Below are 16,658 nucleotides of genomic sequence, written 5' to 3'. Positions count from 1 at the left end.
TATGAAATATAACGCTGCGACCAAATCAAGCGACCAATCAAGTGTAATTAACAGGTGGTTATCGAGTTAGCATTACCCACTCACTGGTGGACTTCGAGTATCGAAGAGAATCTGGGAAGATGTTATTGTTGCTGAAAAATAATCTGTCTGTTCCCCTGGGAATTGAAAAATACATTCATGCGAAAGAGTTTATTTTAATGTTTTCTAACCATATACAGTGTCGGACAATAGAATAGGACCACAGCTCAATCCAAAACAGAAAGTGACAAAACTTTGAGAAAAAAATTTCCATTTAAGTGCATCAAACCATTTACAAATAGTAAATTCCATTCTTCGAAGAAATTAAAATCATCCGTAGTTAAACCAATTGTCCTTTATTTAAAAGTGCGTTTTAAGCATACTTACTGACTAAAATAACGCGACATAAAATAGGACCGCTTTAGAATTCATGGTAAAAAAAAAAAAAAAGGAAATTCATACCGTGATCGATTTGCAGGGTTAGTACTTGGTGATATAACCCTTATTACGCATCACTTCTCGCACCCGGTTCGGCATCGACTCCACCAGCTTTTGGCACGTTCTCAGCGGGATAGCGTACCACACCGCCTGGATTCTCTCCCACAGCTGCTGCTTGTTTTTTGATTTTTCGGTGTACACCTTACGTTTAACTATTTCCCATAGGTTCTCTATGGGATTGAGCTCAGGGGACTGTGCTGGCCACTCCATAACATCTACCTTATTATCCTGGAACCACTTTTTACCCGTTTTAGCGGTATGTTTGGGGTCGTTGTCCTGCTGGAACTGCCACTTTAGGGGCATCTCCCACTCGGCGTGTGGCAGCATTACTTCTCAAAGTATCTGGGTTGGTCCATAATCCGGTCGATCCAGTACAAGGGACCCACCCCGTACCAAGAAAAGCACCCCCACACCATGATGTTACCTCCTCCATGTTTGAATGTTTTATTTGTATACTGGGGCATATACGCACAGCCGAGTGGGCGATGGACCCGGAAAAGGAGAAACTATGGAGAAATGTGCTGTGGTCGGATGAGACCAAAGTGAACCTCATCGGCTCGGACGGAAAGAGTTGGGTCCATCGCCCACTCTGTAATACTGCGACCAAATACATTTGGTTTTGTGATTCTTCAATCAAGTGCAATTAGCAGGAAAGCTTCTGAAGATTATTCTTCCCCATCAGTAGAATATTTTCGTATCCAATAATGGATGGATAAAACCTTGTACCTTCAACGTAACGCTCTCGTTTTCGAAGTCCCCGAAATTTTCATTTATTTATTCATTCAGAATGGATTCAGATTCCACTTCAAACAAATGATCACTGAATCAATGATAGTCCTACGTCACCATTGCGGTTATACCATAGATATAACCCACTTCCTGTTTTTCATTGACGTTTCTCGTGATAAACCTTCCACGAAATTTCGCCAATAAGCACGTTTTTTCCCTTTGATCAAGTTTTTAAATTGATTTTCAAGGTCCAAATACGTTTGAAAATTCTCAATGGTTCCACGTTTCCGAAAAGCTTTAAATGCATTCGATTTATCTCCATAAAGCTTGGAACACTGGCCATCCCACCATGGATTGGGAGGCCTTCGACGAATAGTGGAACCTAGGATGGGTTTCGTTTGAGCGCGAACCGCGCTGTCATAGATCAAACGAGAAATGAAGTTATACTCCTCCAATGGAGGCAAACCATCTCTGGAATTGATGGCTAGAGCAATCGCGTCCGAATATTTTTTCCAGTCAATGTGTCTTGTGAGTTCGTATGCCATGTTTATTGATTCAGAAGAATTCAACCCATTGGTGATAGAAATTTTGATTGGCAAGTGATCACTACCGTTGGGATTCTGGATTACATTCCACTTGCAATCTAACGATAGTGAATTCGAGCAAAGCGAGAGGTCAAGAGCACTTGGTTTAGCAGGAGGTTTAGGTACACGTGTTGTTTCCCCAGTGTTCAAAACGGTCATGTTGAAGCTGTTACGAAGGTCATATATCAACGATGAACGATTATCGTCGTACGGTTCCCCCCAGGCAGTTCCGTGAGAGTTGAAGTCTCCCAAGATCAATCGTGGCTCAGGAAGGAGTGAGCACATGTCAACAAGTTGCTTGCGGCTAACCGCAGCTCTCGGAGGCCAATACAAGCTGACTATACAGAGGTCTTTGCCTCTGATGTTTGCATGACAAGCAACAGCTTCGATCCCTCCAATAGGTGGAAGGTCAATTCTAAAAAATGAGTGACACTTATTGATCCCCAATAGTACCCCTCCGTATCTGTCATCGCGGTCCAAGCGTATTATATTAAAATCATGGAAAGAGAGATCATTTTGAGAAGAGAGCCAGGTTTCGGATAGAGCAAAAACATCACAATTGAGTTTATGAATTAGAAATTTGAATGTATCCAATTTAGGGATAAGACTACGACAATTCCACTGTAAAACAGTGATATCTCCGACCTCTCTATTTAAATTAGACATCAAGAGAGATAATCATTGCAAGGAGGGGCCATGTTTGCATCAATTGCTGCAAAATTGTCTTTAGTACTGGAAGCATTGCGGTGACAATGGTTCTGATGGAGTCGGAAGCATTAAAACACGTGAAGATTTGATCCACAAGGTCAGACAACTTTATAAATCCCGATTGGGAAGTTGAACTTGACGGAAAAACAGGGACAGTTGGGGTTTTTGATGTCCCCTCGAGTGCTGGGTCGTTCGAAGGTGAACTATTACCACGGAGGCCAGGAGGGACCTGATTTTGCTTATCCGCTGCACTCGATTTTTTGGGCAAGCTAACAGGGGGTATCACCGGAGGGACTTGTCCTTGAACTTTGGGAGTGGTCACATTTTTGCGCCGGGGATTCCCTTGAGAAATAAACGGCGTGCCCCCGTTAGTTGTATCCGCTTCCATTTCGTCAACTGGCAACGTAGCGAAGACATTGTGTGTATTGATTGGTTGTTGTTCTTGAGCCAGTGGAGAAGCGCCCTTCAAAATTTCTGCAAAAGTGCGTTTAGAGCGTTCCCTCAAAGAGCGCTTCTGTTTCTCCCAGCGAGCCTTGTATGTTTCACAAGCTGAGAGCACGTGTGGGGATCCCCCGCAATATGGACACTTATGCTCAGTCGCACTGCAGGATTTCCCCTCATGTTGTTCTCCGCAAGTGGCACATCGTTCTTTATTGGCACAATAAGCAGCCGTGTGACCAACTGACTTGCACTTTAGACAAGTCATTGGCTTTGGAATAAAAAGTCGCACGGCTAACTTCAATTTATCTACCATCACGTAGTCAGGGAGAGCTGAACCAGCGAAGGTGACTCGAAACGAGTTGGACGGCGTAAATTTCTTTTCTTCTCCTTCATGGGAGACTGTTCCGAGCTGGCGGCAACCCAAGATCTTAACAGTCGTCGAGGGCAGTTTTTTAAAACGGCCGGTACCTTCACTCGTAATGTATTCGCACGTCAAGCCCGTTTCGGTTATCACACCCTCAATTTCGACTATGTGAGAGGGAATGTAGACCCGATACTCAATTGTAAAATGCTGATCGACAACAATCTTGTTTGCGTCTTTTCGATCATTCACGACAACTCGCAATTTGTTTGGTCTAACCTTCGAAATTTCCGAAACGGAGGTATACCTTGCCAGATCTTTCGCGATCTGCATGACTCTCAACGCCTTTCCATTTGGCTTAGGCCTGAAGAAAACAACCCAGGGACCAGTTCCGGGCGCATCTTCTGGGTAGACCTTTACACGGGGAGTGGGAATAACAGGGGGGGAAGGCGAGGACGGGGATTGAGAGTGGGAAGACGAAGGTTGAGAAGGAGCGGGAAGAACAGAGGGAGAAGACGAGGTTGAAGGTAGAGTGGGATCGTTAAGGGCAGATGGGGGATTTGCTAGTTTTTTGGAGGGAGGCTTGGTAGGGTTAGCTGACTCGTCCCCAGAAGAAGTATCTTCCGTATTTGGTACGCGTTTGAGTGACTTTTTTTTATCACTTAGGAGGGAACTAGAGTCAGAGACCTCCATATCCGAAGGTCCCCCACCCTCTGCCATTTTAAAATTGGCACTTATATCCTAAGTATTTTTTTAAAAATAATATTTCACAATAATAATAATTCACAAAAACAAACAAAAAAAAACTTATAATTAATAAATATTTTCTCTCACTATATTCAATCTTATTCACCTATGAACGCACTCCAGTGCAGATGAACGGGAGCGTGCTGAAAGCTCGTTGGTGGTGGGAATGTGCCTACGACACCACTACACACAGTCGTCGGTGAAAGCTTAACCGCACTGTCACTGTTGGCACGATGACTCGGCGAAATCTCCAATGTCGGCGAAGCAGCGACAAAACAAAAACCAATGCTTGGCTTTCCGAGGATGAAAGCCTCTATCCACTTGCAGGCAGGGCACTTCACTCACTATCCAGATAGCGAAATGAACTCTTCAGCGGCAAAAAAAACAACAATCACGCGGTAACCGATAGCGGAACGAAGAAGAATGAACTAACATAGTTGTAAGCAAACATTGTCGAAATATTGAATTCCCGGCCCGGCCAAACGAGCCTTAATGAAAAAATATATATTTTGGATGAAAAAAACCCCTTTTTTATATCCCCTCCTCTACCTAGTTACGTTCAGTGTTGTTCAAATGATCATATTTATATATAGTATATTAACAAATTATTCAATATTTCTGATTTAAAAATAAAAAAAATCGAAACTAAAATACTCCGGATAATTGATTGCGACCTGTATAATTAAACTAATCGAAAGTGGTGATTGAATTGAAGGCAAATTGAGTGCGTCATCCTACGTTAACAACGCGGTCGTGTCTTGGGCACCATTCTCCTAATTTTTCTGGTTAACCCCAAAAATAGTGTTTGCCGCTGCCTTGTAAGCTCACTTTATTGTGCATTTGATTATTCAAAAACAGGAAGTGGGTTATATCTATGGTATAACCGCAAAGGTGACGTAGGACTATCGTTGATTTAGAGATCATTTGTTTGAAGTTGAATCTGAATTCATTCTCAATGAATGAATATTTGGGGGACTTCGAAAACGAGAGCGTTACGTTGGAGGCACAAGGTTTTATGCATCCAATATTGGATACGGAAATATCCTACTGATGGGGAAGAATAATTTTCAGAAGCTTTCCTCTTAATTGCGATTGATTGAAAAATCACAAAACCAAATGTATTTGATTGCAGTGTTATATGGATAGAAAACATTAGAATGAACTATTTCGCATCAATGTATTTTTCAATTCCCAGGGGAACTGGCAGAGTATTTTTCAGCAACAATTAATTCTTTTCAGATTTTCCTCGATACTCGAAGCCCACCAGTGGTTAATACTAACTCGATAACCACCTGTTAGTAGCATTTGATTGAAAAATATTTGGTCGCAGTGTTACATGGATAGAAAACATTAAAATAAACTCTCTCACATGAATGTATTTTTCGATTCCCAGGGGAACTGGCAGATTATTTTTCAGCAATGATTTGTTCTTTCCAGCCCTCCAGTGGTTATTGTTAACTCGATAACCACCTGTTAATAGCATTTGATTGAAAAATATTTGGTCGCTGTGTTATATGGTTAGAAAACATTAAAATAAACTCTTTCGCATGAATGTATTTTTCAATTCCCAGGGAACTGGCAGATTATTTTTCAGCAACGATTAGATCTTTCCGAAATTTTCTCGATGCTGAATGGCGTCCAAACGAAAATATTCCTTTCAGTTTGGTCTGTAAAAAACTTTTCTGAACTCTTATCCATCAAATTTGGAGCCTTGAAAAGGGCACTTGATTTTATGCTAAGCTAATAGCACGCTCTCCTCGGATACGATGGGCCAGCCGGATGTCCTTGAGCATAATGTGACGCGCTTTGCGTGGATAGCACACAAATTGTTATTTTCGAATAGGCCTCCTGCAGCATCATAACCGCGGAACTTTGGAAGCGCAAATCGGTTTTGAAGTCCTGAGCAATTCCACGAATCAAATGCTGCAAAGGTAGATTGCGGATCAGCAATTCGGTCGACTTCTGATAGCGACGAATTTCACGCAAAGTTCCCGGTCGATAGCGATGTGGTCACACTCCCCGTGGCTGATGCACTTATCCGAGCTGCTTTCGTGGTGCCTTACCACCGAAAGACTAACGAGCTGTGTGCTTGGTCCCACATAAACGAGTCCTCACGGTGCGAGAGTAGAGTAAGAAATGAACGAAAACAAAGGAAGCGTCATTTTATAAACCATAAAAGTATAAAATGTAAACCCCACCCTTATTATATTCGTAGCTTACTTTGAGAGAGAAACGAATAACATCGAAGTAAGTATACAGTAAGCTTATATAATAAAGAGGGTGGGGTTTACATTCTGGACTTTTATGACTTATAATTAGCTTAGCATATAATCAACGGCTCTTTTTAAGGCTCCAAATTTGATGGTTTTTTGCAGGCCGAACTGAAATGAGCATTTAGCGAAAATCGTGGTGTTAATGATAATTCGATACCGATAGGAGCCATGGATATGGATTTGATAATGAAGAATATGAAATACATGACATTATGTAGTGAATATTTCCCCATATCGAAGAAATCACTTTGATGAAACTGCATTATAAAATTATTTGTGTACGAATGCCGCAATCGATAGTCGACTCTAATTTGCGCTGGGTAATTTTCTCGAAGGACTCGATTCCTTCTTTGAGCAATAATAATCTCTTTCTGGCAAAACGAAGTGGTATGAATCACATTATTCGAAAGATAAAATGAAGAAGTTTTCTGCCAATTTCCTTCAACCTCCAAAAATCTCTTTCTCCCGTTTGTCGTTTTTGCATTCGCTAATCCTTTCTCACAACACACATTTCTCATTTGAGAAATTGTTGAGTAAACATCGTTTGCCAGTGCGCGTAGAGCGGGAATTCCTCAAGATTCATTGCACCTCTAATAAATTGCCGAAAGACGTGGTCTTACTTTGATTGCACTTGATTAAAAAATCCAAAACGAAATGTATTTGGTCGCAGCATTATATGAGTAGGAAGCAAATAATTACTCGAAAATTACATGATTTTGGCGATGTGAAAATTTTTCCGTTCTTCATGTTATGCATCCAATATTGGATACGAAAATTATCTACTGATGGGGAAAAATAATAGAAGCTTTCCTGTCAATTGCGATTGATTGAAAAATCACAAAACCAAATGTATTTGGTTGCAGTGTTGTATGGATAGAAAACATTAAAATAAACTCTTTCGCATGAATGTATTTTTCAATTCCCAGGGGAACTGGTAGATTATTTTTCAGCAACGATGATAGCAACGAGAGTTCCGCGCGTGTATGTGTGTGTGTGGCGGCTGCTCCGATGTTTCAAGCGGAATCGTGGCATCACTCTCCTCCTGATGGATTCCCTTCTGGCCTAAGGTGTACAAACAGGCTCTTGGTAACACCGTTCATCAGCGCTTTCATGATAAACGAAGTTAGCTTCATCACAACATCAATTATAACTGAGTGGGTTTACGAGCGGCGCTCGCTTATATACCGATTGGTGATTTCAATAGCCTGTTTTGAAAGCAATTTTAAGGCTATTGAAACCAGTTTTTGGATGAAACAGTAACAAGTATATAACGCGTAGACATTTTATCTTTCGAATGAAGTGTTTATCATACCATTTCGTTCAGTTGTTTAGGAGCTATTAACGCTCAAAATCTCGGTCTCCGGCGTAACGCTTTCGTTTTCGAAACTTTGATTTTACACCCCGGTATAGAAATGAAAGACGTAGTCCTACGTCAAAATTAAAACAATATTTCTGCAGCGAAAATATATGAGACTAATAATAACTGCGAAACCGAAACCGTTTTTTTTATGTAAAAGTTCAAGAGTTCAAGCAGCCACTTTCTGTCAATAACTACCCCAAAAGAAATTAATTCTATTCCATCTTTTCAGCCCTATCTGCTCCAAAACTACACCTCCTCCCGCCGAATTTGTATCCATTAAAACCCCGGTGTCAGACAATTGCATTGCTGCCACATTTCGTCAAATAAAATCTCAACAGCGAGCATACACTTTTTATCTGTGCAACGAAAGCAGCCAGTCTGGAAACAAATCTGTAGAAAATCATACCAACATGATGAACATTAGCTTTGCGCAGTGACGATATCGTAACCAATGGGGTTTTACCGAGGTGCGATTATTGCTAGTTGAAAAAAAGATGAACATTGGCGGACAGTCGCGCTAACTTTCAGTGAACGAAAAGACAGAATATCGCAGATTATAGAACAACATCGGGAGAGCAAACGATCCACATTGTCAGTGTTGCATGATGACCATTGAGATGCATAAGTTTCTGTAGAACGTATGCAGCATTTAGGAGTCTGCAACAACAAAAATGCTACACCACTTAAATGATCTGAAACAATTTATAACGTACACAAAATAAATCAAACACAATTTTAGCTCTATTGAACTGAAATTACTTTTAAATTTTAGTGAATAATTATGCCTTCGAATTGTGCTCAAAAATAGTAATAAACACACTTTATCGATACACTGTGTACTTATAATCAAAAATTAGTTGGGAAAATGTTAGGTCATTGTTAACAGAGTAACAGGGTAATGGAGTAACACGTTTTCTGCTCAATTAAAAATGCTTCGTAATCATTTAGGTTTGCCTGTTGTGCTGTTTGTCGTGTCCGTGGCTCTCCTGGCAATAACATCACATCACATAAAAATTCAGTTAGTTATCCCCGTTGTTCTCCATCAAGAAATGCTGAATCCTCTGAACCGAATATCCAAATCCCACTCGTAGAGAATATTCATTCAGATGTGAAAGCTTTTCTATGGAATTACCCATCAATGGAATCGATGCGCCTACAGATATGCAAGTTGCATGCATGGGCACTTTTTGGTGATAACATTGAATGTCAGGATGAATTCCTGTGTCCTCGTGCGAAAGTAGTTTGTGAGTAGGAAGAATGATTCAAAAAATCAAAAAGCATATCTGAAGACTATTATTGTCTAACGTTTTTGCTGGACTTCTAAATTTAGAAACTTAACCCAGTTTGTGTGTGTCTTGTTTGTTGGTTAGTTCCGGATGTTTCTCCTGTAATATTTAGTTGCAATTAATCTAAAGTGACCAGATAGTCAGAGGTCTAACGCGGGACACAAAAAACACATCGTTATGTATATACGTTATGTGAACATAAACCATAGTTTAGCGAGTCTAAACTGATCAGTATTTTTTTCTTTTTGAGTAGCGGCACTCAGTTGTGATTTTTCGGTGGTTTAGATTTTGTTTACGCCCGAATATCACTCGCTCAATCAGAGCATTTACGCCTGGCAAGCACGATTCAAATTCTACAATTTTCTTCTAATTCCCACAATCCAATCGACGAAAAAAACATCGACCTAACAACGACCGTAACGCTGTTACCTATTCACGATAACGACGATTAGGTATCGACATCTGGATACGGCATTAGTTTGTATGAGGCAAGCTATTCTCTATCATATTAGTCGGCCCGAATCAGTTTATATTTGCTAAAATTTGTATGAAATTTTTTTCTTGGTATAATTTTTTCTACTTAAAGTACGTTGTCATGACCATAACTTGAATTATTTTCTATAGACGTTCGGATATTCTCAAAAAAACTTGTCATTATAATATAAAATTATCTCAAAACATATTTTTTTATGACATTTTTTCACCACTTGCAGGCAATGGTGATTTTCACTTACATAGAGTACTAATTTGATTAAGGAAAAATCATGTTCATTCATACTTTTCATTTTAAAAGTGTATTCATTCCTTCTGCAAATCCATACTGTCATGCCTATTCCCCACTATCGCCAACGCGGATAGTTCGTTAGTCGAAAATACTGAATAATTAAACAAACCAAATGGCATCACTGGTGGTTCTTTTTTCCACTCCGCTATACTGTCATCTCAAACAAAAACAGGAAGTGGGTTATATCTATGGTATAACCGCAAGGGTGACGTAGGACTATCGTTGATTTAGAGATCATTTGTTTGAAGTTGAATCTAAATCCATTCTGAATGAATGAATAAATGAATATTTGGGGGACTTCGAAAAAGAGAGCGTTACGTTGGAGGCACAAGGTTTTATGCATCCAATATAGGATACGAAACCTTGTTCTGAAGAATAATCTTCAGAAGCTAACCTGCTAACTGTACTTGATTGACAAATCACAAACCCAAATGTATTATATGGATATTTTATGGATAGAAAACATTAAAATAAACTCTTTCGCTTGAATGTCATTTTTAATTCCAAGGGGAACTGGCAGATTATTTTCCAGCAACGATTAGATATTTCCACATTTTCCTCGATACTGGAAGCCAACCAGTGGTTAATACTAACTCGATAACCATCTGTTAATAGTACTTGATGAAAATTTTTGGTCACAGTGTTACATGGATAGAAAACATTCAAATAAACTCTTTCACATGAATGTATTTTTAAATTCCCAGAGGAACTGGCATATTATTTTCCAGCAATGATTAGATCTTTCCGGAACTTTCTAGATGCTGAATGGCATCCTGCGCGTGTATGTGTCGATCCTTCGCCGTCCACCTCCTCCAGCACGTTAGGCAACGATGTTGTCTTGTCGATGTCCTCTCGAAAAATGAATGTGTCTCACCACCAGAATATCGCTTAAGTATGCTTTTTGTGTGTGATTGAATCGAGAGAAGGTGTGGTTTACGATGGCAATTTGGAAGGCAAACTAGAGGGGAATGAACTCTCTGAGCTCGGAACTTTCGGCGACTGAGCAATAATCGATTGCGGGCGCATACAATATTGGATACGGAAATATCCTACTGATGGGGAAGAATAATTTTCTGAAGCTATCCTGTTAATTGCGATTGATTGAAAAACCACAAAACCAAATGTATTTGGTCACAGTGTTACATGGAAAGAAAACATTCAAATAAACTCTTTAACATGAATATATTTTGAAAATTCCCAAAGGAACTGGCAGATTATTTTCAGTAACGATTAGATATTTCCACATTTTCCTCGATACTGGAAGCCCACCAGTGGTTAATGCCAACTCGATAACCACCTGTTAATAGCACTTGATTGAAACATATTTGGTCACAGTGTTACATGGATAGAAAACATTCAATTAAACTCTTTCACATGAATATATTTTGAAAATTCCCAAAGGAACTGGCAGATTATTTTCAGTAACGATTAGTTATTTCCACATTTTCCTCGATACTGGAAGCCCACCAGTGGTTAATGCAAACTCGATAACCACCTGTTAAAAGCACTTGATTGAAACATATTTGGTCACAGTGTTACATGGATAGAAAACATTCAATTTAACTCTTTCACATGAATATATTTTGAAAATTCCCAAAGGAACTGGCAGATTATTTTCCAGCAATGATTAGATCTTTCCGGAACTTTCTCGATGCTGAATGGCATCCTAACGGAAAGAGTTCTGCGCGTGTATGTGTCGATCTTTCGCCGTCCAACTCCTCCAGCACGTTAGGCAACGATGTTGTCTTGTCGATGTCCTCACGAAAAATGAATGTGTCTCACCACCAGAATATCGCTTAAGTATGCTTTTTGTGTGTGATTGAATCGAGAGAAGGTGTGGTTTACGATGGCAATTTGGAAGGCAAACTAGAGGGGAATGAACTCTCTGAGCTCGGAACTTTCGGCGACTGAGCAATAATCGATTGCGGGCGCATACAATATTGGATACGGAAATATCCTACTGATGGGGAAGAATAATCTTCTGAAGCTATCCTGTTAATTGCGATTGATTGAAAAACCAAAAAACCAAATGTATTTGGTCACAGTGTTACATGGAAAGAAAACATTCAAATAAACTCTTTCACATGAATATATTTTGAAAATTCCCAGAGGAACTGGCAGATTATTTTCAGTAACGATTAGTTATTTCCACATTTTCCTCGATACTGGAAGCCCACCAATGGTTAATGCCAACTCGATAACCACCTGTTAATAGCACTTGATTGAAACATATTTGGTCACAGTGTTACATGGATAGAAAACATTCAATTAAACTCTTTCACATGAATATATTTTGAAAATTCCCAAAGGAACTGGCAGATTATTTTCAGTAACGATTAGATATTTCCACATTTTCCTCGATACTGGAAGCCCACCAGTGATTAATGCCAACTCGATAACCACCTGTTAATAGCACTTGATTGAAATATATTTGGTCACAGTGTTACATGGATAGAAAACATTCAATTAAACTCTTTCACATGAATATATTTTGAAAATTCCCAAAGGAACTGGCAGATTATTTTCCAGCAATGATTAGATCTTTCCGGAACTTTCTCGATACTGAATGGCATCCTAACGGAAAGAGTTCTGCGCGTGTATGTGTCGATCCTTCGCCGTCCAACTCCTCCAGCACGTTAGGCAACGATGTTGTCTTGTCGATGTCCTCACGAAAAATGAATGTGTCTCACCACCAGAATATCGCTTAAGTATGCTTTTTGTGTGTGATTGAATCGAGAGAAGGTGTGGTTTACGATGGCAATTTGGAAGGCAAACTAGAGGGGAATGAACTCTCTGAGCTCGGAACTTTCGGCGAATGAGCAATAATCGATTGCGGGCGCATACAATATTGGATACGGAAATATCCTACTGATGGGGAAGAATAATCTTCTGAAGCTATCCTTGTTAATTGCGATTGATTGAAAAACCACAAAACCAAATGTATTTGGTCACAGTGTTACATGGATAGAAAACATTCAATTAAACTCTTTCACATGAATATATTTTGAAAATTCCCAGAGGAACTGGCAGATTATTTTCAGTAACGATTAGATATTTTCACATTTTCCTCGATACTGGAAGCCCACCAGTGGTTAATGCCAACTCGATAACCACCTGTTAATAGCCGCGCGTGTATGTGTGTGTAGCGATGTCTTCCCAGGGAACCGTTTGTGGCATCACTCTCCTCCTGATAGATTCCCTTCTGGCCTAGGGTGCACAAACAGGCTCTTGGTGACACCGTTCATCCGCGCTTTCATGATAAATAAAGAGCTTCACCGCAACAGCGACAACATGCTCCAATCGCTGTTCAATTAGAACTGAGTGGATTTCCGAGCGCCGCTCACTTATATACCGATTGATGATTTCAATAGCCTGTTTTGAAAGCAATTTTAAGACTATTGAAACAAGTTTTTGGATCAAAAAGTAACAAGTATATAACGCGTAGACATTTTATCTTTCGAATGAAGTGTTTATCATACCATTTCGTTCAGTTGTTTAGGAGCTATTAACGCTCAAAATCTCGGTCTCCGGCGTAACGCTTTCGTTTTCGAAACATTGATTTTACACCCCGGTATAGAAATGAAAGACGTAGTCCTACGTCAAAACAAATGGATCATACAACTGGTGAGTATGAAATATATTTCGGCTTTTTAATTATTAATTATTTTATCTTGTCTTATCAGCTATGAATACATTCGACTCGTTTGCTTCCATCAATCGGTAAGTGAGAAAGATGATTTCTCCCATCACCACAGTGCGGATTTCCACTTCTATCACAGCAGCCAACAACATCCGTTTTCCTGCAGCAGTAACCTCCAACCCCTGTTGGCAATGCCGGGGGACAGCATTAACAGCAGCAGCAGAATTTGACCATGGTATGGTATTGCGAAGAACTTTCCCCATTAGAGGTTCCGTGCTTCGCGCACATTCAAAAATCCTCTTCAGACACGAAAACTCAACGACAAGGAGGTATTTATCAACTTGCTCAGCTGAATTACCACTCCGGAGGAACCCGAATGCACTGATTCCGTTGTATAGTAGAATGAAAACAGGCGAGGTAAGCGAACGTAATCGCATGATATTTTAATGTTCGCATTTTTATCCGGATCATACAACTGGTGAGTAGGGAATTCATTTCTGCTTTTCACTCACTAATCATTTTATTTTGTTTCAGCTATGAATACATCCGACTCAATCAATCGGCGAGTGAGAAAGATGATTTCCCTCATCACCACATTGCTTATTTCTACTTCTGTCACACCAGCCAACAGCATCAGCTTTCCCGCAGCAGTATCCTTTAAGACCAGGGTGCTATTCCGGGGAACAGCATCAACAGCAACAGTATCAGGACCTGGCCATCGATAGTATTTCGAGCAATTTTCCCCATCGGAGATCCCGTGCTTCACGCACATTGCAGAATCCTCCTCAGCCACATATCTGTGTCATCAAGGGCAAGGAGGTATTCATCAATGTACTCAGTCGGATTTGAATCGTCAATCCAGACAACCCGGATGCACCGATTCCATTATATACATTATTATTTTTATTATACATGGATTTTTATAATTTTTTTCAATAAAATGATTAAAATCGATCAATGTATTTCCTTTTCATGTTTCATAACAAACCAATACAAACAAGAGACGATCAGTGTTGGAAGCAGCGTTACATGCAGGTCGACGCCTTGCATATGTTGGCAAAAAAGTGGCGTCAAGTTGTTCGATGAATGCATATGAAAGGTCGATAAATCGATTGCAAGGTGACAGCATTTGAGGTCGATTGTTGACATTTCATCGACCCGATCTTGGCAGGCAAAACGGATTGTGGGTTACCGAATGGAAGGCTCGAACATTCCAGTTCTTTATTCATCGATTTTAGTGTTAACGTATGCATTCAAAAAATGGACTAATTTCGGATGGCGATGAAAGATAATTTATAGGAACAAGTTTTCTTAAAACTTACGTTTATTAAGTCTAAAGGGTGTGTCACATCAAATTGCATCACGGAAAAAACGCTGTAGAAATTCGCCCAGTAGACCGATCCTTTTGAACATTTTAGACAGTAAAATAAAAACTATTAAACAACTTTTGGCATTTTCTTTTTATTCATACTTCGAGCCCAAGCCCGTATGCTCGCACCTTCCTCTTTACCCCGTTCATAAGGTTCTGTACAACGTCAGGTTGTAGTTTTTATTGAACAGAAATCCATTTTCTCTTGAAGTCCGCCTCCGATTTGACAACTTTTGGGTTCTTCCGGAGGGCATGCTTCATAATCGCCCAATATTTATCTATTGGGCAAAGCTCCGGCGCGTTGGGCGGGTTCATTTCCTTTGGCACGAAGGTGACCCCGTTGGCTTCGTACCACTCCAACACGTCCTTTGGATAGTGGCACGAAGCGAGATCCGGCCAGAAGATGGTCGGGCCCTCGTGCTGCTTCAATAGTGGTAGTAAGCGCTTCTGTAGGCACTCCTTAAGGTAAACCTGCCCGTTTACCGTGCCGGTCATCACGAAGGGGGCGCTCCGCTTTCCGCAAGAGCAGATCGCTTGCCACACCATGTACTTTTTGGCAAACTTGGATAGTTTCTGCTTGCGAATCTCCTCCGGAACGCTGAATTTGTCCTCTGCGGAGAAGAACAACAGGCACGGCAGCTGACGAAAGTCTGCTTTGACGAAGGTTTCGTCGTCGATTACCAGGCAATGCGGCTTCGTCAGCATTTCGGTATACAGCTTCCGGGCTCGGGTCTTCCCCACCATGTTTTGCCTTTCGTCGAGGTTAGGAGCCTTCTGAACCTTGTATGTACGCAGGCCTCCCGCTGCTTGGTCCGCTGGACGAATGAACTTGACAAATTCAGCTTATTGGCGACATTCCGGACCGAACTTCTCGGATCACGTCTAAACTGCTTAACTACGCGCTTGTGATCTTTTTCACTGACGGAGCATCCATTTTTGCCGTTCTTCACCTTCCGGTCGATGGTTAGGTTCTCGAAGTATCGTTTTAGTACTCTGCTGACCGTGGATTGGACGATTCCCAGCATCTTACCGATGTCCCGATGTGACAATTTCGGATTCTCGAAATGAGTGCGCAGGATTAATTGCTGGTGAAAAACTTCTTTCCGGCGGAAGAAGTGAAAAACTTCTTTTCGTACTCATAATGAAGGACGAGACGTACTTGATGCTAGAATTCAACGGGGACCGGGTACTTTACGTTCCCCAGGTAAGCGATGACGTCGAATATATCATTCACATCAAGTTTTCGAAGAAGGTCCTTCTCTGACAGACGTGAAGGGAATGTCCAAGCCGCTGTTCTTTCGAGTCATATGGTGAACGGGGAGATATATAGTACGAAGTGCTTGCCGGAGTTGGGAAGGTGATGTGGTCCATATGCCGAACCTGGGATCAGCCCATTATGCCAAAAGACCACTGGAGGATGGATCGGTTGGAGATAAAGGAGGTCGCGAAGTCCACCAACCTTCCCAACATTCCCCAGCTGCGCCCCCAACTTTTGGGCGAATGGCCAAAATAGAGAGACAGACGACCACCGAAGCCACGAAAAGGTAAAATAACACGCCGATACACATCATTTCATCGGGCATGGTTCAGGTTCCGGCCAACTTCCGTAAGACCGCCAGCGCTTCATTTACGATACTTCATCAAACAACTATGCCTCTTCCTGGCGAGTATACATTAGTTCTTCCAGCTTATTTAAAACGATAGGCCCTGACCGATCTAGCCAATCGACCAATTATGAACTTTTCATCTGACTCACGTTGGTCCCTGCGGATCAATGGGGGACTTTTATAAAAATCATTTTCCAATTTTGTTGCTTTCGCTTCTAGTTGACATTCTCTAAACAAAAAGCCCAATGTCTTT

The 16,658-nt window shown here is 40.8% G+C and overlaps 1 long non-coding RNA gene and 1 pseudogene across 1 annotated transcript; both read left to right on the top strand.

Moving 5' to 3' along the window:
- The first annotated feature begins 8,141 nt into the window (after positions 1–8,141).
- LOC129763700 (U4 spliceosomal RNA) lies at positions 8,142–8,215 on the top strand (annotated as a pseudogene).
- Positions 8,216–13,389: 5,174 nt separating this feature from the next.
- On the top strand, positions 13,390–14,341 carry LOC129762554 (uncharacterized). The gene is made up of 3 exons (XR_008740662.1): positions 13,390–13,413; positions 13,473–13,907; positions 13,964–14,341. It is a non-coding gene; the product is annotated as an uncharacterized LOC129762554 (long non-coding RNA).
- Positions 14,342–16,658: the final 2,317 nt, after the last annotated feature.

The sequence above is a fragment of the Toxorhynchites rutilus genome, chromosome 1 (assembly GCF_029784135.1).
Source record: "Toxorhynchites rutilus septentrionalis strain SRP chromosome 1, ASM2978413v1, whole genome shotgun sequence".
Taxonomy (NCBI): Eukaryota; Metazoa; Arthropoda; class Insecta; order Diptera; family Culicidae; genus Toxorhynchites; species Toxorhynchites rutilus.
Note: the sequence above shows the minus strand (reverse complement) of the source record. Positions and strands in the feature narration are given on the sequence as shown.